The sequence below is a fragment of the Sciurus carolinensis genome, chromosome 13 (genome assembly GCF_902686445.1).
Source record: "Sciurus carolinensis chromosome 13, mSciCar1.2, whole genome shotgun sequence".
In the NCBI taxonomy this organism is placed as follows: Eukaryota; Metazoa; Chordata; class Mammalia; order Rodentia; family Sciuridae; genus Sciurus; species Sciurus carolinensis.
This window is the reverse complement of record NC_062225.1, coordinates 74,356,915-74,379,208: the sequence shown is the minus strand read 5'-3', so window position 1 is coordinate 74,379,208 and position 22,294 is coordinate 74,356,915. Positions and strand designations below refer to the sequence as shown.

The following is a 22,294-nucleotide window of genomic DNA, read 5'->3' as shown; positions in this document are numbered from 1 at the left end:
CTCAGTCTCTCAGTAGCTGGAATAACAGGACTGCGCCACCACATTCAGCTCGTTCTTTTCTTTTACCACTTCCACAGTTAAAGGTACTTTTCCTCCCCTTCGATAGCTTAGTAATTTTTGCTTTCATTTTTATTTAATTCTTTTAATACACATAACAAAACATACACATAGGTTGGGGAGGCTAAGGCAGGAGGATCGTGAACTCAGAGCCAGCCTCAGCAAAAGTGAAGCACTAAGCAACTCAGTGAGATCCTGTCTCTAAATAAAATACAAAATAGGGCTGGGGATGTGGCTCAGTGGTCAAGCACCCTCAGTGGCCATGTGTCCTCAGTTCAAACCCTGGTACGAAAAAAAAAGAAAAGAAAAGAAAAAGGAGAAAAAAACAATATGGTCACATATTTCTGATTTAAGTATTACACTCTATTGCCACAAGTTTAATGTGAGTGGAAAGAGTAGTTTGCAAAGCATTTACCTTACTCTAACCACAGGAGGGCAGTGTTTACCAAACAAAAACTCATTCCACTGGAATTGTTTATGAAACAACAAAACACAATTTCTAGAACTACTCTGTGACAAAATGAATAACAACTCAGAATTAAAATCAACACTACAGAGAATTAAAGTACAACTAAATACGTTTTTAAAATGTCTAATATACCGACTTCTTAGCTTGTAGGTTCTCAATTCAGCTAATGAAAAGGATTTAAAATTTTTATTTTCTGAGTACTTAAAAAAATCTAGGTAGCTTCTAAGATTTGAGTCCAACTCTAGATAAATAACAACAGTATTTAAATTCCTGGTGCATTTATGAGCTCATTCCAGATAGGCAAAGAGGTATAGTCCGAATTTTGCATAACCTAGATGATTTTATTTTACATTTAAAATGTTCAAATAGGCAGTGGCACATACCAGTAACCCCAGCAGCTCAGGAGGCTGAGACAAAAGGATCATTAAGTTCAAAGTCAGCTTCAGCAAAAGCGAGGTGCTAAGCATCTCAGTGAGACCCTGTCTCTAAATAAAATTTAAAAAAAAAAAAAAAAAAAAATAGGGCTGGGGATGTGGTTCAGTGTAGTCAAGTGCCCTGGAGTTAAATCCCCAGTACCAAAAAAATAAATAAATAATAAAATGTTCAAATAAATAACATAGAAGGGGCTGGGGAGATAGTTCAGTTGGTAGAGTGCTTGCCTCGCAAGCACAAGGCCCTGGGTTCAATCCCCAGCACCAAAAAAAATAAATAAATAAATAAATAAATAAATAAATAAATAAATAAATAACATGGTAATCTTTATAAATTCCTATCAGTGTTATAAGGCTCATTTACTACCCAAAGGCTTTATTTGGGATAACTAATTTCATAACAGTGAACAAGATCACTCAGGAAATTTGAAGAAATCGAAGTCTATGCTACAGAACACACTAATGTTTAAGATCCAGAGAAGAAAAACTAGTAGACTAAGGCATGGTGGGGGGATAGGAAAAAAACCAGAACATTTTGGTGCCTCAGAAAATAAAATCATTCTAAGAGTGAGGGGCCAACATGTCAAAAGCTACCTAATTAAACAACAGAAATACACTCTTAGCAACAGGAGATCTTTAGCCTTGTAAGTTCTGGTACTATTTAATTAGGAGGGAAGAAATCAGACTTGTGAGGTCTTAGCACTGAATGAAAGTCTGTTGTAGGTGGAACAGAAAGATAAAGCAACTCTTCAAGAACAGTGAAGGCAACGGGAAAAGTGGAGTCAAGGAATAACTGTTGTAGTAAGGGACCTGAACAAGTTTCCTGTACTAGGATAAAAGGAATCCCACGTAACCCTAACTATTCCAATTCTACCCATTCCAACACAAGAAGCAAACTAGGTTCAGATAGTTTTTGACAAACTCCTCATTATCTGAACGTGTGCTACTTAAAATGCTCCACTCAGAAACAAAATGAATTCAGAGGATATGTTATTCCTCACCTACCAAACTCACGACACACTTACTATGGGAGTTTAGAAGCTAAGCACATGATAATAACAAGAAATATCTGGATTTTAGACAGAAAGGATAACCAATACAGCCGAAGAGCTTCACAGGAAAGAGGGTAAGGGGCCCTACCAGACCACTGAGGAGTATCTACTGATCACTACCTCTGTCCTGAGATGTACTCTTCCATTTGGCTTCTGTGACACCAGCCTCAACTTGGTTCCTTCTACCTGTTTCCACTTTCCACAATCTTGTGATGTTTACCCATCTTCAGTATTCTCTTCTCAAATGCTACTCTCCTTAGGCATTTTCATCCTCTAATGGTTTCAAAAATAATCATGCTCCTACAGCAGTGTCCAATAATATCCCTAGTACTGCCATCTACTGTAGCTGCAATTCAAATAATCTGTCTTCCCCACTGGCACATATGCTCCATGAGGACTAGGACCACCTGTCTCGCTCACCTAGTATTCCCAATGGCTATCATGGAGGTTGAAACATTTGACGGTTGACTGATGGAATCTGGTACACAGGTGGCAAGATTAGTCTTAGAAAACAGTAAAAATGCCTATTTTTTAACAAAAATTAAAGATAAAGGTTGAGGGCAAATACAATTAAATTTATAGACTTGGGGACAGAAACTTCAATGTATTAAGAAGTGAGTATATTTAAATACCAATCTATACAGAGAGACACCCATGGATATACAGACAAGAACACACATACTGACTTCAAAAGCTCAGGTCTATAGATTTTACCTGAGTCCTTCAATTCTGAAAGCTCTAAAGTCACCCTGATTTAGTCCATTCCTATCTTGTATTCTTTTTACCTGAATATCTAAGAAGTCTCGGTATCTCATACATGTACTAGTTCAAGAGAAAAAAAAAAAAAAAAAACAAGCTCTCAAAACTTAATTCTCCCAAAACTCTACAGACTTAGCAACAAAAAGTTAATACTGGGCTGGGGTTGTGGCTCAGTGGTAGGGTACTTGCACAGCACGTGTCCATCTACAATACTCAACTAGTTTTTAAGTGCCCAGTACTATTCTAAGTGCTTTACATATACTGGCTCATTTAATCTTTATAATATGATGTAGTTACTATTATACCATTTTTCCGTATGTTAAAACTGAGGCACAGAGATATTAAGTAACTTGTCCAAGATTCTATCAGCTACCAGCTCCTACTCGGCTGCCAACTCTGAGCTCCATAGATATTACAGGTCTTCAAAGAGATGAGCCATTCACAACTAAAAGATTAAAAAAAAAGAGAGAGAGAGAGAGATGAGTCAAGCATTTGGGTGACAAGTTGATTACACTGAACCTGCTTCACTCTGAAGGGGACAGGAAGCTAGAATAGTAGTCAGAGGAGTTTGCCCTCCATGCCTTCAGTGCCTTCTCTGTCAGCACCACTAGCCAAGGATATGTGATTTTATTAACATGGGGCATAACATCACCTCAGACTCAGTGAGGTGCTTTTTAGGCAAAAGCAAGTGTAACAATGAACTCCGAGCACTGATATCACCAGACACTCTATCGGTAAGTAGTAATCATGAGAGAACACTGGAAATGACCTCTAAGATGCAGTAAATTCATCCTTAAAGTATAATACAGAAGTATAAGTGGAAATAGGCTTGGTGCCAAATAAAACAATTTATTTATCATCTCTGTAATTTCAGGCTCTGTTAGGATTATAGATTCTTTATTTTTCTTTTTTTAAAGAATTTATTGATATGTGTATATATATATGTCTATATATATACGTATATGTGTATATATACGTATAAATATATATACGTATATATACGTATATATAGTTGTCAATGGACCTTTATTTATTTATATGTGGTGCTGAGAATTGAACCCAGTGCCTCACACATGCTAGGCAAGTGCTCTACCACTGAGCCACAACCCCAGCCCCAGGATTATAGATTCTTAAACCCAGAGTGAAACATTTTTACCAGAGAACCTTTAATCTGAATCTGAAGTTAACAACCACTGGGTCATTTTGGCTCAGGACAAAGAAGGAGCAGGCAAAAAAGAAATTATTACACTGGAGAGGTAACTGACCACAGTAGCATAACCTAGTACATGCAGTTTCTGGTGCTTTCAGGCCTAGTGAAAGCAGGCAACTGCAGACTAAGGCCAAGGCATGGTAAGGAAAAGGCAAACGTGTTCAGATTCCTCGGGAATAAAGATCTCAGGCAAGTACCTAGATCAGTACAAGTCTGCCAAGGACTAGGGAAATCTAGAATGGCTGAAGGTAGAAAGAGATAGCAAATATCAATATGGTCTTGAAATCTGCTGTTGTGACAGAGACTACAGTTGGTTCCACTAACCCTCCTGTAGTGAACCTTCTTAAAAGACCACTGCCAGATGCTGTCTTGAGTTGGTGACAAGGGAGCACAACCTATGTAAGGAACATAGGTCCTGCAACACTGCTATCTCTGATTGCCACTGTAGCTATGAGACAGCATCTCTCCAGCTACCAACATCCCACCTTTGCTCATGCTGCTGCTTTCTGTGGCTGACAGACCTTTCCTACTCTTTTTTATATCTGAGTTATCTGTCTTATAAAAATCAGCAAAGATTTTTAAAACTCCTAAGATTCTATTCTTCAAGGTTTGACAGGCAGCAGGCACCTTACACACTAAACAGCTAAAAAGATTAAGTGATACAGTGTGAAAGTAATTTGGTAACATGTGACTTCAAAGGCTTTCAAAGATTGACATCTCTTACCCAGTAACTTTTCTTCTAATGATCTATAAAAGCAACATAGCAGAAATCCATAAGAGTAGTCTAGGCAGGAAGACTTTTGTAGTATTATTTGTAACAGTTATAGAAATAAACAAATCGAAATACCCCAAATTAAGACAACAAAATAAATTATCTCCCCTTCCAAGAGTTAAAGAGCAAATCTAAGGGAAGTTAAATAGACTCCTTCATTTGTACCCCTCAAATGTGAGACCAAAGACTCTTCATCTGTGCCCCTCAAATTAGACAATGTCTGAAAGACAGAAGGAACCAAATAAATTACTTCTAAATTGAAAACTGATATATTGGGCCTGGGGCATATCATTGGCAGAGAGCTCACCTAGCATGTCTGGTGAGGCACTGGGTTCAGTTCGATCCTTAGCACCACATAACATAAAATATAGGTATTGTGTTCATCTATGACTATGAAAAAGAAAAAGAAAACTCATATATTATCAAGAAAAGTATTTTCGGTGGAGCTGGGGGTGGAGCTCAGTGGCAGGGCTCTTGCCTAGAATGCACAAACCCTGGGTTTAATCCCCAGCATGGTAAACATATACATATGTATTTTTTAAGACTTTATATTGTTTTATTTGTTCTGTTTAGATATACATGACAGTAAAATGTATTCTTACATGTTATACATACATGAAGCATAATTTAAGATCCCCTTCTTTATGAATTTTTTAAAAGTTTTCAATGATGAAGTGGTTATGATATGCAAAACTGAATACAAAATAAATTTTCAACTAAGAAAAAGAAAAAACAGAAGGATCAGAAATAGCCAGGCATTGTAGCACATGCCTATAGTAATACAGCTACTCAGGAGTCTAAACTGAGAGAAGAGGATTCAGTTCAAGGTCAGCCTGCGAAACTTAGAGGAGGATTCTGTCTCAAAAAAAAAAAAAAGGCTAGCGATGTAGTTCAATAGGAGAGAGTTTGCCCATCACGCATGAGGCCCTGGGTTTAATCCCAAATACTGAACTTTTTTATAAAAAAGTATTACCAATATATGTCCAAATATTAATAGCATGACCTTGGATCAGAGTATTAATTTACAATCAAAGTTCAGAATTGTATGAATCCCTTTGAAATCATGTATAGTATTTACTGTTTGTGTCTTTTTTGCAGAAGAAGCTTCACAGTTCTCATCAAATTCCAAAAGGGAACTTTGACCACTAAACATAGTTATGTAATAAAATTAAGATTACTTTTTCCCTGCTTCGTTTTTCTGTTTTCAAACTTTCCACAACCCACATAGTCAGATAACTGTTGGAAAGAATAACTTGGTTAAGTATCCACAGTTCACAATGGCAAATCTCTAACAAAAAAGTTTAAAAACCCTAATCTCTTAAGACAATTCCTTAAAACATTCCTATCATCTAGGAACATAATAGTTTCATGTTGTCTTAAATAACCAACTTTGATTCACTTTAGAGGATCAAGATTTCATATTAGGTTTGGTCAACCAAAAGAATGGATATGGGTAGGAAACCAACAATGTTAGTATCACCCTACAAAAGAATCTTAGTAAAAGGATTTGATGTTTAAGGTAAAAAGTGGGTTCAAAATTCTAGGGATGTTTGGCCATCCCTGATAAAAATAAAATGAAATGAACTAAACCACATATTTTAAAAATGGAGCTGGAATAGAAATCTCAGGTCCTAAATAGTGTTAGGATACATCTCTCATTCCAACCCCCGCACACAAACTACAATTCTCATACATGACTATATGACACAAAATCTCATGAATAATAATTTTGATTTCAAAAAATGTAACTAAACTCTTCAGAAATACCCCACTTTCTCTTCTATTTACTAATGAAATGGTTCAAAAAAATCATTGATTAGAAAAACCTCCATAACTGGAAAAAAAGAAATGTTCAAGCTTTATTTCCCAATTAAAATACAACAAAATCACAAGTAAAAAAAATAATTCCTTTAAATTGTTTGTAATCTCTACTCCCCCCAAAAAATTCTTGAACCAAAAATGAAATCACACTTAATAGTATCCAGACAAGAAAAGTAAATGAAAGATATAATTATGGAAAAGAAAAACAACCAAAAGAAACCCCAACCAAATAGGCTTATTTTGTTTTTGTTTTTGTTTTTGTTTTGCAGTTCTGGGGATCAAACCTAGGGCTCATGCATGACAGGATAGCACTATATTATTGAGTTACACCCCTAGCCCAAAAGCTATTATTTGTAGATGTCTGTCTCTGACTCAAACTACTTTCTTTTTTACTTTAATCAATTTGAACAAATATCTAAATATCTACTACAGTTCCAACAACTAGCAAGTCAAGCAATACATATTGTATTATGACTATCCAAATATCCACTACACTGTCATCAACATATTATTGTCACTGGATTAAATTAATGCAATTCCATTATCCCTCAACCATGATTCTCATGAATGCCTTTGGTAATGGAACTATCTTCAGTTAAAATGACATTTTCTCCCCACACCTACTATCAATACTTTTTTGGGGGTGTGGGTATTTTGGGCACTACAGAGGATGGGACACTCTACCACTGAACTAGATCCCCAGTCCTTTTAGTTTTAAATTTAAGTTGCTGAGGCTGACCTTGAACTTGCTATCCTCCTGCCTCATCACCCTGCCTTGCTGGGATTACAGATGAGTTGCTGGGATTACAGGCAAGTGCCACCATGCCCACATGATAAATATTTTGGGGCGTTAGGGATATATAGCTCAGTGGCAGAGTGTTTGCCTAGCATATGTAAGGCCCTTAGTTCTATCCCCAGCACTTCAAAAAAATAAATAAATAAAAAATACTTTTTAAGGGTGCAGACCACTTTGAGTCTGATGATAGGTATAAAAGATCTTTCTCAGTCAACAGTATTATTTTTATTGGTTAAAAATCTTTTTAAGGGCTGGGGAGATAGCTCAGCTGGTAGAGTGCTTGCCTTGCAAGCACAAGGCCCTGAGTTCAATCCGCAGTACCGCAAAAAAAAAAAAAAAAAAAAAAAATCTTTTTAAAAGTGCAGATGACTTTGACAGCCTGATGACCAGTATATACACCTTTCTCAGTCAAAAGTATAATTTTTTTTTTTTTTTTTTTTTTTTTTTTTTGCGGTGCTGGGGATCGAACTCAGGGCCTTGTGCTTGAGAGGCAAGCACTCTACCAACTGAGCTATCTCCCCAGCCCTAAAGTATAATTTTTATTGGTAATTGTTGTTGAGTCCACAGACTCCATGATGCTTAAGGTAGGCTGTGTTCTTAGCAATTTACAAATATTCAACTTTTTGGTTTTTTTGTACAAGGGATTGAACTGAGGAGTGCTTTACCACTGAGCTACATTCCCAACACTTTTTGTTTTTATTTTTTTTTATTTATTTATTTATTTATTTTTTTGCGGTGCTGGGGATTGAACCCAGGCCTTGTGCTTGCAAGGCAAGCACTCTACAAACTGAGCTATATCCCCAGTCCTGGGTGTTTTTATTTTAAGATAGGATCTCACTAAGTTGCTTAGGGCCTCACTGAATTGCTGAGGCTGACTTTGAACTTGCAATCCTCTTGCCTCAGTCTCCCGAGTTGCTGAAATTACAGGTGGGCACCACCACACCCAGCCCATTCAACATTCTTAATGAGAAAAAGTTTCATTCCCTCCTCGGTGCTCACTCTACAAGGTGGGAACCAACACTAACAATAAAGCATTAGCACTTTCCATCCTCTTAGCCACAGTAACTGGTATAGGAATGGGAGAGCTCAAGCCAAGGCAGAAGGAGCAGAACAAGATTAAAACAGTTTTTTCTTTATAGTCCAGCAACCACTGGACTTAAAACTGATGATGTGAGATTGAAGCCAACAGATTACTTGGTCCACTGAGGACCAAAGCAGGAAAAAGAAATAAAATCTTTATGATGCTTCTACTTAAACATTGAATCCAACCATATTTGAAGTTCTTGAGATTTTTCAGTAACAAACCAATGAATTTCTTTTTCTTCCTTCTACCACTTTGGGATAGGTTTTCTACTACTTTCAAACGGTTCTTGAAATAGTGCCCAACATCCCTAAAACAAGATTAAGAACTACAGGGTTAGGGATGTAGTTCAGCCGCAGAGTTCTTGCCTAGTACATGAAGCCCTGGGTTTAATCTACAGCGTGAGGGGGCGGGGACAGACCTGGAATAGAGAACATATGTATATTCTGAATCCATACAGAGAGATTAATGTAAAATTAACTATGCTGAGTAGGTTGGCAATAATTAGAGTCTACTTGTCAGAAAAAAAGCTTTCAACCATATTAGCAAAAAAATAAATTTTCACATGCTGTTTTATTTAAGCTTTGTAAATTATTGAACTATATGATGAAATATTCCCAGAAACCAAAGAAATGCCTTGAAGCTACCAGAACAAGGCAATTGTCTTTGAATTGCAATTTTCCAGATGTCAAATATCATCAGTGCTTCCACATTCTTGCTCAAAAAAACCAAACCCAGATAAAATCTCACCTCTCCCAGGAAGTGTGCTCTCATCCTCAATACCACTCTTCCTCTCAACTACCTCAGGTGCTTAAAGTAGGCAACCTTAGCAATTAACTGATCATTTTTTATTGTATTTAGTTATCTTTCCACATAATGAAATGTACTTACTGAGGCAAAATAGCCAAGTTTTTACTCCAGAGAGAACTAGAAAGAAGCAGAGAAGGGCAACTAAACAGATACAGATTTACTGACTTTCATCTTCCTTTGCAGAGAAAACTTTGCTACCTCTATGCACCCTCTCCACCACCAGAGGCACAATGATTTCTGTGTAAGGCTCCAACCCAAATGTGGAATAAAAAACCCTTTTCTATGTGTGCCTGATATGGTTTAAAAGGAAAAAGTAAAGGCAATGTTAAAACAGAGAACATTACAAAACAGTGAAGGAAAATTGTACAATAGAAGGAAGGGAAATAAAATACAACTTGCAGTCACTTTTACATGACCAGGTTTCTGAATTTCATCATAATGACCTTCTAAATATCATTACTCTACTCTAGCTCACAAGAAGTAAGAGACATCTATTCCTTCTTGGTTTAAAAAAAAGTGGAAAAAAAGTGTTATTGCCTGGCATGATGACACAGACCTGTAATCCCAGCAACTCAGGACGCAGGAAGATCACAAATTTAAGGCCAGCCCCAGCAACTTAGGTACCCTGCCTCAAAATAAAAATAAAATCTGGGGATGCAGCTCCAAAACAAAGCACCCGGGTTCAATCCCCAGTATGGTTGAAGGGAGGTATCTCTTCAAGGTTAGTGACCATATTACATCTAATGACACCACAAACTAAAACAAGGTCACGTAGGGGGAAAACACTGGGGAAAAAAATAAATATGGCAAACTATCAGTGATATCTGCCACTGAATAGAGGATGTGGATGATTTTTTTCCTTTTTTACCATCCCCACATTTCTGATCATGTAGGAGTAATATTTTGACCTAGAATTTTTTTCATTTTTAGGTCTTGTCTTTTATGGATTCTACCTTTATTAAGTCTGCTTTGAAAAAAATAAAATAAAATAAAATGCAGAGTCTTATAAAGAAAAATATTTACAAATGTGACATAAAAATAATAAACATGGAATTGCATGCAGGGTATGCATACGTAAACACTCACAAACAAAGTCTAAAGAAAAATGGGGGAGGATTAGAAAACATCACACACAGATAAAGCAGTAACAAATCAATGAGAAAAACACCAACAGGGGCTGGGGAAATAGCTCAGTTGGTAGAGTGCCTGCCTTACAAGCACAAGGCCCTGGGTTCAATCCCCAGCACCGGTGGGGAAAAAAAAAAAAAAACACCAACAATTCAAAGAATTGGCAAAGGATATAAAGAAACAGTTCAGAGAAACAAAAACAGAAGCAGTCAATTAACATCCAAAAAAGATGCTAAACCACAGTCATATAAATATAGAAATCAAAATAAAAAACATATTTTTTCCACCTACTGACTTGGCATAGGTACAAAGGGCTAAAAAAGTCCAGTATTCAACAGGGCATGGGCTCAGAACCTGTCCTCCAATGATGTAAAATCTTACAGCCCTTTGGAGCACAATTTGACACTCTCCAGCCTTAACGAACAACCTTTAACCCAGCAAGTCCAACACAAAAATTAATTACTAAACTGCTACAAGTATGCAAATAAATATGTAAATAAAATCTGTAACATTATAAAACTGGAAATGATCTGAATTCCAATAGGGAACTAGTAAATCTGACTGCTGACTAACCAAATAACAAAAGAACATGCCTCCATCAAAAAGGACCAGAGGGCTGGGGTTGTGGTTCAATGGTGCAGCACTTGCCTGGCATGTGTGGGGTACTGGGTTCAGTTCTCAGCACCGCATATAAATAAATGAAGAGAATAAAGATCCATCAACAACCAAAAAATATATATTAAAAAAAAAAAGAAGATCAGAGCCCAATGTGGAGGCACAGGCCAATAATTAAAGCAACTCAGGAAGCTTAGGCAGGAGGATCCCAAATTCAAGGCTAACCTCAGCAATGTAGCAAGGCTTCAAGCAATTTAGTTCCCTGTCTGAAAAAACTTCTTTAAAAAGCAGGGGTCGGGGCGACGTGGCTCAGTGGTAAAGCACCCCTGGGGTTCAATTCCTGGTACCAAAAGAGAAAGAACACACAAACTACAACACAAAATTAAAACTTCTGTGTATCAAAGGATGCAATCAACACAATGAAAAGATAACTTATAGAGTGGGATATGCAAATCATCTGGTAAGGGATATAAAAATACATAAAGAACTCCAACAAATTCATAACAAAACAAATAATCCAAATCAAAACTGGGCAAAGATTTGAATTGAAATTTCTCCAAAAATGATATATGAATGGATAATAAGCATAGGAAAAGATGCTCAAAATCACTAATCATTGGAAAAATGCAAATCAAAAACATAAGTTATCATTTCATAATGATTCCAATGGTTGCTATTAAAAAACAAAACAAAACAATGTAGGCATGCAGTGCTCAAGGGAATATAAAATGGTTCAAACAAATGAAAAGTAAAAATAGTATGGCAGTTCCTCAAAAAATTAAAAATGGAGTTGGGCATGGTGGCACACACCTGTAATCCCAGCTACCTGTGAGGTTGAGGCAGAAGGATCACAAGTTCAAATCTAGCCTCAGCAACTCAGTGAGACCCCCAGAAACATAGTGAAACCCTGTCTCAAAATACAAAAAGGGTTGGGAATATGGCTCAGTGATTAAACACCCATGAATTCAATTCCTGTTATCAGAATTAATTAATTAAAATGGAGTTATATAATCCTATAATACCATTTCTGGGCATAGATACAAAAGAAAACAATTCAAAGTAGGGTCTCAAAAATATATTTATACACCCATGTTCATAGCAGCATTATATACAAAAGCCAAAAGGTGGAAGTAAACCAAGTGTCCATCAATGGCTGAATGAATAAATGTGATATAAACACAAAATGGAATATTATTCAATGCTTAAAAAAAAAAATCTGGCTGGACAAGGTAATACAGATCTATAATTCCAGCTATTTGGGAGGCTGAGACAGGGGGATTACAAGTTCAAGACCAGTCTGAGCAATTTACTGAGACCCTGCCTCAAAAATATTCACTGTAAAAAATAAAATGGGCTGGGGAAGTAGCCCAGAGGTAGAACACCCCTGGATTCAATTCCCCAATACTGGAATTGGGGAATTCCACCTACTACAACATGGATAATTTTTTTTTCTCTTTTTGAACCAGAGATTGAATCCAGGGGTGCTTAACCACTAAGCCACAACTCCATTCCTTTTTTATGTTGAGACAGGGTCTCCCTAAGTTGCATAGGTCCTTGCTAAATTGCTGTGACTGGTTTTGAACTGGTTTTGAATCTTTCTGCTTCAGTTTCCCAAGTGGCTAGGATTACAGGTGTGCACCATCATGCCCAGCAACATGGATAAATCTTGAAAATTTTATGTTAAGTGAAATCAGTCACAAAAAACAAATACACATATTTTCACTTTTATGAGGTCTTCAGAGTCAAACTCAGAAATAAAAAGTAGAATGGAGGTTGCCAGGAGATAGGGGAAAGAGAGAAAGAAAAGTTCTTTAATGGGTATAAAGTTCCCATTTGCGGATGAAAAAATTTTAGAGATTGACTGTACAAGAATGGGAATAGACTTGACACCTCTAACCTGTCCACTTAAAAAATGGCTAAACGGGTGTGGTGATGCACACCTATAATCCCAATGACTAGGGAGACAGCAGCAGGAGGATCACAGGTTTGTCAAAGCCAGGCTCAGCAACTTAGCATGGTCCTAAGCAACTTACTGATACCCTGTCTCAAACGAAAAAATAAAAAGGTAAGTTAAGATGGCACATATCATGTTATGGTACACTGACACAATTCTAGAAAGAGTTATGTGGATAAAGGGAGAAATAGTAAAAAGTTAATAGAGTGTAGGTGGTAAATATGTGGAAATTCACTGTAAAAATTCTTTAAATATGGACTGGGGTTGTGGCTCAGTGGCAGAGCGCTTGCCTAGCATGTGTGAGGCACTGGGTTCAATTCTTGGCACCACATATAAATAAATAAATAAATAAATAAATAAATAAAAGTAAAGGTCTGTCAACAACTAAAACTTTTTTTTTAAATTCTTTCAACTGTGTATTTTAAACTTTTTTTTTTTTTTTTTTTTTTGGCGGTGCTGGGGATCGAACCCAGGGCCTTGTGCCTGCAAGGCAAGCACTCTACCAACTGAGCTATCTCCCCAGCCCATAACATTTTTATGTTTTAAGAAACAAAAACATTGCTTTACATACAGATATGCAAACATGATCACACATTAAGTGGAAAATGCAAGCTGCAGAACTCTCCTTAAACTATTAAAGGAGGAGAGATGTGTATGTAAAGAAAATGTTTAAATGTATACCTCAGAAACCATTAGCAGTGTTTACAACTCTGAAAAGAGGGAATTGTTTTTATACTCTGAAGTATTTGGGATATTTTCAGCTACAACATCCATTACTTTTATATGGTATATAAGCAGGTGCTTAAATCTTTCAAAGAGGAAACTCCCTCCTGTAAGAAGAGTTGTGGTCCCAAGACAGTTTAAAAAACAAAACAAAAACAACAACAACAACAACAAAAGATAATACTGCTCTTTCCCCCTTTTTTAAAATTCCTTGCTATTTGACCCAAAAAAAGTTTAGCTGAGGGCTGAGGAGATAGCTCAGTGGATAAAGTGCTTGCCTTGCAAGCACAGGGCCCTGGGTTCGATTTAAAAAAAAAAAAAAAAAAAAAAAAAAATCCCAGATTTCTGGACTAGTCAACAAAATTAAAAAGGAAGCTGAGGGAACAGGAAAGTAACAGGGAACCTACTGAGATGAAAGCACTACAGCCAGTAGCAACCCCATAAACCTGTTTATGTGCGCTGGTGATGTATCTCAGAGGTAGAGCGCTTGCCTAGCATGCCCGAAGTCCTGTATTCATTCCCAGCACACATGCAAAAAACAAAAAAGCTGTTTATGCATTCCTAAGAGAACCCCTGAGCTGCACATACATAAGCTGGAACTAAACATTATAAAAAGACTTTGAGAATTAACTATGACATACATCAGATCACCAACACATTTCTATGAAGTGGTTAAGTAATAAATATTTTAGTTTTGTGGGTCACTCAGTCTATCACAACTGCTCAGTTATGACCATCAGTATTAAAACAGGGCTGGGGATGTAGCTCAGTTGTACAGTGCTTTCCTAACATGTACAAGGTCCTGGGTTCACTGCCCCCCCCCCCACTGGGGGGGAAAAAATTGACTTCCCAATACCAAAAGAGCAACAATGTATTAAAAAATTGGGATAGCTCTGTAGCTCTGTTCCAATGAAATGTTATTTATAAAAATAGGCAGCACACTGGATTTAGCCTGCTATATGCTAAAACACAACACTCTCCATATAACTTAAACCAACACTACAGTCTCATGATACAATATTCAAAATGGCCAGAATATTAAAAAATCTAGTTGGGCGTGGTAGCACACGCCTGTTAATCCCAGTGACTCAGGCAGCTGAGGCAAAAGGATCACAAACTCAAGGCTAGCCTCAGCAATTTAGTGAGGCCCTGAGCAACTCAGGGAGACCCTATCTCTAATAAAATTTAAAAACGGGACTGGGAATGTGGCTTAATGGTTAAGGCCCCTGGATTCAATCCTCAATACCTAAAACATAAAAAGGATGGAAATGTGGTTTGGTGGTAAAGTGCTCCTGGATTCAATCCTTGGTACCAAAAATGGGGGGCGGGGGGACGGGGGGCACGGTATAACAACTTAGATGTAGATCAATTTCCCAAAGAAAATCACAAACTACCAAAACATATCCAACAAGACAATCTGAATAATACTTTTTAAAATTTTTTAGTTGTAGATGGACACAATATCTTTTTATTATTTATTCATTTTTATGTGGTACTGAGAATTGAACCAAGTGCCCCACACATGCTAGGCAAGTGCTCTACCACTGAGCCACATACCCAGCCCACACTCTCAACTACAGAAGAAAATTTATACTTTATAAGTTTCTGAAAAAGAAATTTTACAAATGGTTTCAATGGTAAATGCTATCAAACTTTAAGAGAAATAACCCCAGTTCAACATACAGCTGATTCTATTATTGGTAGTTACATTTTATAAAGCCAACTCTCATTAATTTAGCAAATACCAAACCATTGTTTATAGGAGAAATACAGAGTCAGGTTCCTGTGAGCTTCTGCACACGTTTTTTGTCAACTGGTCAATATAATACCTCATTTTTTATGTGTTTCTGCTTATTTAATAAACATTATTGATTAACATTAAATGTATGGTAAACAGCACTATAACTCTTATCTGAACAAAACTTTTCTGTCAGAATTTTCTCCACATAGCACATCGCAACCTTCTTATGCTGAAGAATCCTAGACAGCCTGGGCACAGTGGTGCATGGCTGTAATCCCAGCAACTTCAGAGGACTGCAAGTTCGGGGCCAAGTTGGGCAACTAAGCAAAACCCTATTGCAAAATTTTTAAATTTTAAAAAGGCATGATGACTGTTATGGTTTGGACAACAGCTCCTGTCAAGCAGAGGTGAGATGATTAGATTATGAGAGCTGTAATCTAATCAGACCATCCTAGTTTAAATGGGCTACCCAGATAGGCAAGTGGGGCCTGGTTGGAGGAGGTGGGTCACTGGAGGCGTGCCCTGAAAGTGTACATCATCCCTGTTGCCCGATCCCCTTTTGCTTGCTCTGTACTCCCTAACCCCACCATCAACTGAGGAACTATCCTCCTCTGGGCCCTTGCCCTATAATGTACTGCCTCACTTTGGGCCCAAAGCAATGGAATCAGCTTTCTAGGGACTAAAACCTCTGAAATCATGAGCACTAAATAAACTTTTCTTCCTCTAAGTTGCTCTTCTCTAGCAAAGTCTAAAATACTGAATCCATGAATAATGTAGATTGACTATAATCTCAAAAAAATTATAAGAGTTAAGAAGGATTTCTCAACTTATTTTCATTAGACTATAATTATCCTATTAACAGTACAAGAAAAATTCAGACCAGACAGGCTTGGTGGTACACATCTGTAATTCCAGCTATTCCCTGCCACTCTGTTTTCTGAGACAGGAAGATCACAATTTTAGGCCAATTTGGGCAACGTAGCGAACCCCATACCAAAAGTTTAAAAGGGGGATGGAGGTATGATTCGTTGAGCATTTGCCTAGCATTTGGGTCAATTCCCAGCACTAGAGGGGGGTTAAAAAAAAAAAAACAAAAAAACTCAGAAGTTTAAAAGGGGTAGTGCATTGATAGAGCACTTGCCTAACATGTCTGAGACCTTCAATTTGATTCCCAATACTGAGGGTAAAAAAAGACAAGGAAAAGGAAAGAAAATTACAGGTCAGACATGGTGGTATATACTGTAATCCCAACAACTCAAGAAGCTGAGGCAGGAGGATTCCAAGTTTGATGCCAGTTTGGGCAACTTAGCAAGACCCTGCCTCAAAACAAAAATAAAAAGGGCAGGGGCTAGGGTTGTAGCTCAGTGGTAGAGTGCTTACCTAGCATGTGTGAAGCACTGGGTTCAATCCTCAGTACCACATAAAAAAATAAAATAAAGGCATGGTGTCCATCTACAACTAAAACGTTTAAAAAAGGGGGGTGGGGTGGGGGGGAGAAGATGAGTTCAGAGTAGAATGCCCCTTGGTTCAATCCCCAGCACCACAAAAATAAATGGAAAAATGTACTATGTGAGAAGTATGAAGCACTACAACCAAGTGAGATTTTTCCCCAGGAATGCAAGGGCAATTTTAACACTAACAGAGTTGAAAATTGATGTTACCCACCATGTTAGCAGTCTATAAGTCAAATAATTTTATCAATTCACAAAAAGCATTTGATAAAATCTATTACAACTCAAAAGTTTAAAAAACACAAAGCAAACTAAAAGGACTTCCTCAACTAGATTGTAGGTGTTTATTAAAAAAATCTGTAACAGCTAGAATACTTATTGATGAAGAAATGTTCCCTAAAATCAGGAAGAAAATATTCATAAATCACATATGCAGCTAAGGACTTCTATCTAGAATACATGAAGAATTAAAGTTTATCAGCAAGAAAATAAAACCAAGGATGAGGGATATAGCCCACTGGCAGAGTGCTTGCCTACCAGCACTTGCCTGAGGTGCTGGGTTCAAACCCTAGAACCAAAAAAAGAAAAATGAAAAGACACAGCACAAATAAATTTCACATATATTGTTAGTGTGAATGCAAAATTATACAGCCACTCTGAAAAAGTTATTTTCTTTCAGTACTTGGAACACACCATTCTAAGCCCTTCTGGATAGAGTTTGTGTTGAAAACTCAAAAGTAATTCTCATTGGCTTCCCTCTAAATGAGACCTGATTTTTTTCTCTTTAGGTTTTTAAATTTCTGTCCTTGTTTTGTATATTAGGCATTTTAATTTTAACATGCCATGGAGAGATTCTTTTTGATCTTGTCTATTTAGAGTTTTCAATGCTTCCTGTATCTGGATGTCCACTTAATTTTAGAAATTAGGTTTGGAAATTTTTCTGTTATTAGTTCCCTGAAGAGGTTATCCATGCCATTAGCCCATGTCTCACAACCCTCTTTGATTTCAGTGATTCTTAAATTTGATCTCTTAATGCTGTCCCAGGGTTCTTGCATATTCTGGTCATGGTTACTTTTTATTTTTTTTTAAATACTGTCTGACTGTTCAAGGTCAGCCACTTTGTCTTCCAGCTCTGAGATTGTCTTCAGCATGGTCTACTCTAATAGGCTTTCCACTGAACATTTTATTTAATTTATTGTGTCTTTCATTCCCAAGATTTGTTTGGTTCTTTTGCACTATCTCTATTTCCTTGTTGAATTTGTCATTCATATCCTGTACCAAATTCCTTCATTCTTTCGGTTTTTTCCCTGAAAAACTTTCTGTTTATCAATGGAAGGTTTTATTTTTACTATAATTTTGAAGGATAACTTTGCTGCATATATCAAATTGGTTCTAACTCTCAAATTAAAGAATGGTAAAACAGACTCGAAAACAACACCCATCTGTATGTTGTTTGCAAGAGACTCACCTTATAGGCAAAGACAGGCCAAGGATGAAAGTGATGAAATTGATATACCATGCAAATGGAGCCTGAAACAAGCAGGAGTAGCTACTATCATATCTGACAAAGCAGACTTCAACTCAAAAATTAATCAGAAAAGACAAAGAAGGCCACTTCATACTGGTTAAGGGAATAATTCAACAAAAAGATATAACAAAAACAAATATTTATGGCCCAAACGTGAATACACTTAAAAAAAAAAAAGACATTACTCAGAAACTCACATAGACTCCAATATAATACTGGATGATTTCAACATGCCTCTCACCAATAAATAAATCATGCAGACATCAACTCAGTAAAGACTCTTCAGACCTAAAACATATGACAAATCAAATGAACTTAACACACATCTATAGAGTATTTCATCCAACGACAGCTTAGTCTACATTCTTCTTGGCTGCTCATGGAACCTTTTCTAAAACAGACCAAATTTAGGCCACAAAACAACTCTTAACAAATTTAAAAAAAGAGAATTATATAATTCCTTGCATATTATCTGACCAAAACCAAATTGGAAATAAAAAAAAAAAGAAATTAGAAATTAACAGCAAAATAAACTACAAAAATTATATAAACACATGAACTGAATAAAATGTTTGAATGAAGAATGGGTGATAGAAGAAATCAAGAGGGGAATTTTAAAATTTTTAGTATCAAACCGAAATACTGATGTATCATATTGGAACCTCTGAGACATTATGAAGGTGTTCCAAAAAGAAACTTTATAGTTGGCCTACATAAGAAAATAAGATCCCAAATAAACAAAATAATAATGGAGCTAAAGGCCCTTGAAAAACAAGAACAAACCAATTCTAAAACCAATAGAAAGAAGGAAATCATTAATATCATGGCTGAAATTTATGAAATAGACAATAAAAAAAAATCAATGAAATAAATCATTGGTTCTTTGAAAAAATAAACAAGATGTAAATCCTTAGACAAACTAACAAAAAGAAAAAGAAAGACCCAACCAAATTAATACTTAATAAAATTAGAGATGAAAAAAGAAAAATCACCACAGACATCTCAGAAATCCACAAGACTTTGATCCAGAGGATCATTCAGGCTATTTTGAAAACTTATACTCTAATAAATGGGAAAACCTAGAAGAAATGGATGCATTTCCAGACACATAAGACCTGCCAAAACTGAATCAAAGAGGACATAGAAAATCTGAACAAACCAATAGCAAGCAATAAAAGTGCTAATAAAAACTCTTCCAACAAGGTAAAGCAGATGTATTCTCAGCAGAATCCTACCACCCCCTTAAAGAAAAGCTAATGCTAATGCACCTCAAATTATTCCACAAAATAGAAAGGGGTTGAACACTTGCAAATTCATTCTGTAAAACCAGTACCACCCTGACACTGAAATCAGAGAATACATCAAGGAAAGAAAACTACAAATGAATATCTCTGATGAATTTAGATACAAAAATCCTTAGTAAAATATTAGCAAAACATATTCAACAACAATTAAGAAGACTGTAAATCATGACCAAGTTGGTTTCATTCAGGTTGCAAGGATTCTTTAACATACACAAATCAATAACTGTTAATTCACATAAACAGAATTAAAGACAAAAATCACAGTCATGTCAAAAGATGTAGAGAAAGCCTTCAACGAAAATCAGTACCCATGGTGGGTATGGTGGTAGACAGGAGGATCGCCTGGGCAACTTAGCAAGATTCTGTCTCAAGATAAAAAAGCACAGGGGAGGCGCAGGAGTTGGGAGTAGGCAGTGGGCAGGAAGGCTGTGAGCAAGCCAGGAACCTGGCAAGCAGCGAGTGCAAGCATCATGGGGGAAAAACCTGGACCAGGGTCTTCAAGAAGTTGAGCTCTAAATGCAAGCACACCTGTGTACCTGGACAAGCGGGCCTTTGTAGATTACCTAGATGAAGTGGATCCTGACTACCTGAAGGACCACAAAGCATTTGTGACCCTTACCTGCACCTTCTGCTATTGCTGCAAAGACCTGAATGTGCTGGGTTTGTCCTTCCGTAAAGAGCTGTTCATGGCCACCTACCAGGCTTTCCCACCAATGCCAAACCCACCCCAGAGCCCCATCTGCCTGTAGGACCAGCTGCTTAGGAAGCTAGGCCAACACGCCCATCCCTTTTTTTCAATACCCCACAATCAACCCTGCTCCGTCACACTGTGCCAGGACCAGAGGATACAGGGAAGGCATGGTGAATAGACTTTGAGATTGGAACCTTCTGTGCCAAATCCCTAGGAAGAGAAAAGCCAAAATAGGAACTCTGTGCCACTGGTGATCCGAAAGGTGCAGTTTGCCCCAGAGAAACCCGGTACAAAGCCTTCAGCTGAAACATGCCACTTCCTCAAGTTTGACCAGTTCCTACACCTTGAGGCTTCCCTGGACAAGGAGCTGTACTACCACTGGGTGCCCCTCAATGTCAATGTCCACATCACCAACAACTCCACCAAGACCATAAAGAAGATCAAAGTCCCTGAGAGACAATATGCTGACATCTGCTTCTTTAACATCACCCAGCATAAGTGCCCTGTAGCTCAACTTGAACAAGATGATCAGGTATCTCCCAGTTCCACGTTCTGTAAGGTATACAACATAACCCCACTGCTCACTGACAACCAGGATGCCCTAGATGGGAAACTCAAGCATGAGATGAGGACACAAACCTGGCTTCTAGCACTATAGTGAAAGAGGGTGCCAACAAGGAGATGCTGGGAATTCAGGTGTCCTACAGGGTCAAAGTGAAGCTGGAAGTGTCTCCAGGCAGGGAAGTCTCCATGGAGCTACCTTTGGTTCTATGCACTCCAAGCACCATGACCACATCACTCTCCCTAGACATCAGTCAGCTGCTCCTGAAACAGACCCTCCTATGGATACCAACTCACTGAATTTGATACCAACTATGCCACAGATGACAACATTGTGTTGGAGAACTTTTCCGGGCTTTGACTGAAGGGAATGAAGGACGATTACGCCAATAAATTCTGCTAGGAAGGGGAGCTCGAAGAAGGGAGTGGATGGTGCTAGGAGGTAGGGGCAGGACCAAGATCCCCCTATCTTGGGGGTAGGGATGTCCCTTCTTTTCCTTTCCCTCCATTCAGCACTTTCCTCAATCAACCCCTTTTCTCATTCTCCCCCATTACCCCAGATACACACTGGACCCATCACTTGTTGAAAGTGGGCATTAATCTTTCGACTACAGCTCTGCTTCCCCAGTCACCCAATGGGTGGTAAGCTGTGTTCATACCTAAAAATTTTCGGAGGGGGACACTGAAAACAAGGAGTAAAAGTAGAGAAAGGGAAATAAAAAACTCCCATATTCAACTTCACACCAACACACCTGCTCCCTCCAGTCACTCTCAGTCTCCCATTCCTCCAAGATGAGACCCTGTGGAGGCAAAGCTGCTTCTTTGTTTCTGAGCATAACAAGAAAACAAACCTTTTTTTTTTTTTTTTTTTTTTTTTTTTTTTGGCAGTGCTGGGGATTGAACCCAGGGCCTTGTGCTTGCGAGGCAGGCACTCTACCAACTGAGTTATATCCCCAGCCCTGAAAATAAACCTTTTTAATAGGAAGGAAGGAAGGAAGGAAGGAAGGAAGGAAGGAAGGAAGGGAGGGAGGGAGGGAGGGAGGGAGGGAGGGAGGGAAGGAAGGGAAGGAAGGAAAGGAAGAGCGAGCAAGCATAGGGACATAGCTCAATGGTAGAGTGCCCCCGGTTTCAATCCCCAGTTAACACAAAAAATAAATAAATAATTAAAAAAAAAAAAATCACCATTCATGGGGCTGAGGTTATATGGGCCCTGGGTTCAATCCCCAGCACCGCCAAAAAAAAAAAAAAAAACAACTCACCATTCATGACAGAAATGATGAAGAAACTAGGGATAAAAGGCTACATGTAATGAACCCAAAGCCAACATCATAGTGAATGGG

The 22,294-nt window shown here is 37.7% G+C and overlaps 1 protein-coding gene and 1 pseudogene across 1 annotated transcript in view; one reads left to right on the top strand and one right to left on the bottom strand.

The window, feature by feature from the left end:
• The window catches only part of Asxl2 (ASXL transcriptional regulator 2), a 137,193-nt gene that overhangs the window by 101,001 nt on the left and 13,898 nt on the right, over positions 1 to 22,294 (bottom strand).
• Positions 19,969 to 21,357, top strand: LOC124963501 (beta-arrestin-2-like; annotated as a pseudogene).